Source organism: Bubalus bubalis, chromosome 12 (genome assembly GCF_019923935.1).
Source record: "Bubalus bubalis isolate 160015118507 breed Murrah chromosome 12, NDDB_SH_1, whole genome shotgun sequence".
NCBI classification, from domain to species: domain Eukaryota; kingdom Metazoa; phylum Chordata; class Mammalia; order Artiodactyla; family Bovidae; genus Bubalus; species Bubalus bubalis.
The window spans coordinates 21,188,477-21,194,476 of NC_059168.1; positions in this window are offsets into that span (position 1 = coordinate 21,188,477).

Genomic DNA, 6,000 nt, shown 5'->3' on the forward strand with positions numbered 1-6,000 from the left:
ACCCCCAGCCTAGTGGGGCCTGCGGGGTGGGGCGTGAGCTACGGTGAAGCTGCCCCCATTGTGTGGTTGGACCGACAGGGATCCCACCCCTCTCTTCGAGTCCCTGGGCCTTTCGTTTCGGAAAGGGGTGTGTATTTGTGTACTTTGTTCCCGAACATGAAGATAAGGACTGCCCAGGGCATGCAATGTATAGTAAACAGACTGGATAAAAGATAGGTGCCTTTCTCACGAAACCTACGTCTTAATATTTCTCGGGTAATAGTAATCGCGGTGTTTCCAGTCGTTCTTTCCACATCACGAAGAATAAAATGTGTACGTGTAATTGATCTTGTTTGTTTTTAAATTCAACATGTTCATCTTTCAAACCCATTTCAAATATGAACTCCAATAACCACTTACCTCCAGTGGAAATTGACACCTCTCTTGCAGCTCCCAGATCCCAGAACACCTTACTGAGGCCCCTCTAAGGGCGTTTGGTTTATCATGTTTTGTATCGCTACAAGCCTCTTTCAACTAGATAACGAACTCCTGGAAGGCATGGGGCGCTACACAGAATAGGCACTTAATGTTTGTGGAATGCTAGAAGAGCATTATCTATAAACTGTTCCTCCATCCCAGAGATGCAGGTGTTTGCTTTTAACAGTAGCACTGCGTGGCTGGCGCTGCATGGTTTACCCCTAGCACTTTTTTTTAGCATAGTCTCATTTAATCCTCATAGCAATCCTATTGTTTTTGCTTCACAGTTTAGGGAACTAGGCTGAGTTTAATTTGATATTGTGCCCTACTATTTCAGAGAATGATAACCAGAATCACATAGATGAGAAACGTTTAAGCAGTGGTTCTTAATCTCTACCAAACCTCTTTGAGAATCTCATAAAAGTCTTGAGTCTTTTCCTTTAAAAATCTACACATGATTTACATTTAAACATTCTCCACACTTTCAAAGGGTTCAGAATGACATTTTGAAAATCATCCATAAGTCTACTGGGTAAGACGAGGTAAAGTACCCATAGCTGAGAGAGGGTTTAGGGGCAGGAGAAAGGGTTTGGAGAAAAACATGACAGCCATTTAAAAATTGCCAATGATATGGGGGAAAAAACCCAAACACGATATGTCATATAGTTTTGTGTGGTGGCTCAGAGGTTAAAGCGTCTGCCTGCAATGTGGGAGACCCTGGATCGATCCCTGGGTTGGGAAGATCCCCTGGAAAAGGCAATGGCACCCCACTCCAGTATTCTTGCCTGGAGAATCCCATGGACGGAGGAGCCTGGTGGGCTACAGTCCACGGGGTCGCAAAGAGTCGGACACGACTGAGCGACTTCCCTCACTCACTCAAACGAATGAATTAAGATCAAGCCCCTGCCGTAAATTATTCCTTGGCTTCCTACTGCTCTTAGAATACTTTTCAAACTTCTTTCCATGACCCACAAAACCTGTATCTGGATCCTGTTTACATTCTCAACCTTTCCTCACTGTTCTCAACGTTGGCTCACCACATTCCAGTCACTTTGGCCTGCTGTCTATTCCTAGAAAACACCACCTACTTCCCGCCTTAGGGGCTTTGCTTTTCCCTCAGCCGGTAACTGTTGCCTCATTCTGCTCCTAACTGTTCACTTGGCCTGTTATAAACGTCATCACCTCCAAAAGGCCTTCTATGATCACACTAAGTAGTTCCCACCTATATTTTCTCCCATAAGACTTGGCTTATTTATTATTTCTTCGCTAGTATAAATTCTGGCCTTTAGTTATTTTTTCAGTGTTGGTCTCCCCCTCTCCCCCGTCTGAAATGTAAACTCCAAGACCAACAATCTTCCGAGTTTACTCTAGCTCATCATCGTATCCCAAGGAACTACAGTAGTTGCCATATAGTAGGTTCTCAATAAGAGGGAATGAAAGTTGAATGGAGGAAACTTCCAGGAAGACTATGTGATCAGAGTTGTCCCAAGAAACGGGTGATCTTCGGGAGTGTGCAAGTAAAAACCGTACATTCGCTCACTCGGGACTACGAGGAGAGATAAGAGGTGGGACTTGATGACCTCCAAGGTCCCCTTCAACTGCGAGTCTCAGATTTGACTGAAGAGGTAAACAAGACTAGAAACATGGATTACAGCCCGGGTGGGCATGTTTAGCGTCCGGGGCAGGTTTTCACTAGCAGGGACGTTTTGGCTGCAGACTGACAGTAGACAGCTGGAGAGAAACTGCAGAGAAGAGACTCAGCCCTCCGCAGCTGGGAGACCTAAGGGAAGTGGTGGGGGGCTCGGCGCTGCTAAGGTCAACGAACAATCGAGTCCCACTACATCGTCTGCTTATATTTCTTGAGCCAAATCAAGATCTATGGGCGTGCTGTGAGAGAAGACGACCATGGTGAACTCAGGAACTTGCTAGTGTAGACGCGAAAGCCCCGTCTACCCCTTAGCGTTAACCTCTAACAGAGAACCCGAGGCGCAGGCGCAAAGGTTGAATTTGTGGCCCTCTTCGACTCTAAAGAGCCAGGAGCCAGAGCGGACGTGACGCACGGGGTCGCATCCAGGCAGACAAGCCAACCCGAAGGCGGAGGTCCAGGCAGGCTAGCCGAGTTCTGAGAGCGTCGAGTCAGAACAGGGGCGGGGAAAGAGGCGGGGAGGAGTTTTGGGCCAGCGGCGCGCCCCCTGCAGGTAGGAGTGCAGCACTCCGCGCTTTGCCCAGTGGCCCAACTCAAGGCAGCCAGTGTTCCCTGCCTGGGTGCAACCACAAAGATCTTCCTGAAACATACTTCAGATCCAGTTCCTCTCCCATTCAAGAGCCTCCACAGCCATCCCAGAATAAAGTCCAAAGTCCCTAGTTTGGTATTCATGGCCTTGCACAATCAGGCCTACTTATCTTTCCCGGTATCAGTTCAGTTCAGTTCAGTTCAGTCTCAGTCGTGTCTGACTCTTTGCGACCCCATGAATCGCAGCACACCAGGCCTCCCTGTCTATCACCAACTCCCGGAGTTCACTCAGACTCACGTCCATCGAGTCAGTGATGCCATCCAGCCATCTCATCCTCTGTCGTCCCCTTCTCCTCCTGCCTCCAATCCCTCCCAGCATCAGAGTCTTTTCCAATGAGTCAACTCTTCACATGAGGTGGCCAAAGTACTGGAGTTTCAGCTTTAGCATCATTCCTTCCAAAGAAATCCCAGGGCTGATCTCCTTCAGAATGGACTGGTTGGATCTCCTTGCAGTTCAAGGGACTCTCAAGAGTCTTCTCTAACACCACAGTTCAAAAGCATCAATTCTTCGGCGCTCAGCCTTCTTCACAGTCCAACTCTCACATCCATACATGACCACAGGAAAAGCCATATGTCTCACTAAAAATGGACTACTAATGCCTCCTATAAACCCATTCTATCTCTTGTTTCTTGCCTATTCTGTTCCACCTGCCAGAAATGCCCTTAACCATTTTCCTCCAATCCCACTACAGCATCACCCCACCTCCCCAAGACACATTCACTTTGAAACTCTTATCCAGGCTGCAGACCCCAGCTTTATAAGCTACCTTCTCTCAGAAGTCTTTCAGCCCCCACTTAGGATTCCTCACCTGAAACTTCAGAGACCAACAGGCATAAGAAACAGCAGTTTCAGCCGTCAATAGAGTTAAAGTCTTCTCTTCCAGCTGTATATGCTATCTTCATGTGTCCCCTCCACCTTTCTTCCCAATCTCCACTTTCAATTCCATTTTTCCAAATACTGTCTTGAGAAAATATCTCAGAAAAAGTAGATATTTTCTCTTTCTGATAAAGCCATTGGATACCCATCCTCTATCACTTTCAGTAAATATCTTGATTCTCTGTCTCTCTGCCTACCTGCCTCTCTCTTGCAAAGATGGTGGGGAGCAATGTAGGTACAATTAGAATAAATGATCAAAAGTCTCCAAGATAAATGGGGCCATTCCTGGCACTTTTTTTTTTCCCCAGGATTCCTGCAGAGTCCAATTTTTGGCAAAAGTCTCTTTCCAGTTGATTCAAGTTGTAATGGCTCCTCAAGCCGATTGCACCCCAATCCAATACAACTTTAATCGAATTCCCAGCAGTTTGTCATGGGACTTGAACTGGTTTTAAAGTATATATGGAACAGAAAAAAATTTTTCCTTTGTACACGAGCAGAATAGGGGAAATTGACTTACCAGATATGAAGACATTGTATAGCCAGAGTAATTAAAACAGTGTGGTACCGGAACATGAACAGACAAACCAACCAATGGATCCATAGGAGGCCAAATATATTGAAACTTAATTCATAACACAGCAAGCCTTGCAGATGAGTGAGGAAAGGATATACTTTTCAATAAATGAAATATGCACAATCGATAAATATTTGTATATATAAAGAAATGAAATTACATCCCTAACTCATACCCTGCACAAAACAACCCCATGTGGATAAAAGACTTAAATGTGAAAAACAAAATTATAAAATTATGAGAGGAAAATAAATAATATCTTTATGATCTCAAAGTAGGAAAATATTTCTCAAATAATACACACACAACACAAATCACAAAGGAAAATAATGATAAATTTAATTTTATTAAAATTAAGAACCTCTGTAAATTAAAATAAGGCATAAAAGAATTAAAAGGACAAGTCATTAAGCAAGAGAAAGTAGTTGCAACTCATATAACCAAAAAAGAATTAGTATCCAAGACAGATGGTTTACTTCAGAGGAAATGATGGTTAAATGTTCACCTCACTAGTAATCAGAGAAAAGCAAGTTAAAACCACAATAAAATATTACTTCACATTCATTGAATTAGCAAAAACTTCGAAGTTGAACAAAACTTAAAATTGTCATCCACTCCCATGTGAAAAATAAATGATTACAACCAGTTTATATAACTATTTCTTTTCTTGAAATGTGAATATGGGCATGACCTGTATAAACTGGCATAGATTTATTCCCATGGTATATGTATCCCAGAAAAGTTCCTTACTCTATCATTTCGTATAGCATGAACAGTAGAATGGGGCTTCCCCAGTGGCTCAGTGGTAAGGAATCTGCCTGCAAGACAGGAGACATGACTTCGATCCCTACGTTGGGAAGATTCCCTGGAGAAGGAAATGGCAACCCACTCCAGTATTCTTACCTGGGAAATCCCATGGACAGAGGAGACTAGTGGGCTACAGTCCATGGGGTCACAGAAGTTTCAGATACAAATTAGCAACTAAACAACAACAACAAACAGTAGAATGGGCAGATAAATTGTAGAATGCTACAGAGCACCAAAAATGAATGAGCCACAGTATATAATCCTCCAAAATTCATTGAATCCCAATCTCCAGTATGAAGGTGTTTGGAGATTGGGTTTTGGGAAAGTGGTTAGGACATGAAGGCGGAGCCCTCATAAATGAGGTCAGTGCCCAAATAACATACCGCAGAGAAAGCACTCTTCCCTTCCGCCATGTGAGGACAAGAGAGAAGACAGTTCTTTCCTAACCAGGAAGCAGGCTTTCAGCAGACCCTGAATCTGAAGATGTCCTTCCAGATCTTGCTGTTTATAATCCATCCAGTCTATGGTATTCTGTTATAATAGCCCAAAAGAGCTAAGACACATATCAATATAGGTGAATTCTTTAAAAATAATACCGGTAATATATAAATGTGCCATGACCCTCCAAAGGAAAAAAGAAAAACAGACCACAAAACCCCTGAGCAAGACAGGAAACTTCCCACTATATGATTCATTATATAAAGTGCAACAACAATGACAAAATCAACAAGTAGAACTGCCTTGCATGCAATTTATTGTAATACCCAACCTTTAAGATGGCCCTGTGAGCCTTACTAGGCTTCCCTGGTAGCTCAGCTGGTAAAGAATCTGCCTACAATGCAGGAGACCCCGGTTTGATTCCTGGGTTGGGAAGATCCTCTGGAGAAGGGACACATTGCCCACTCCAATACTTGTGGGCTTCCTGAGTGGCTCAGTAAAGAGTCCTCCTGCAATGCAGGAGACCTGGGTTCAAGCTCTCGGTCGGGAAGATCA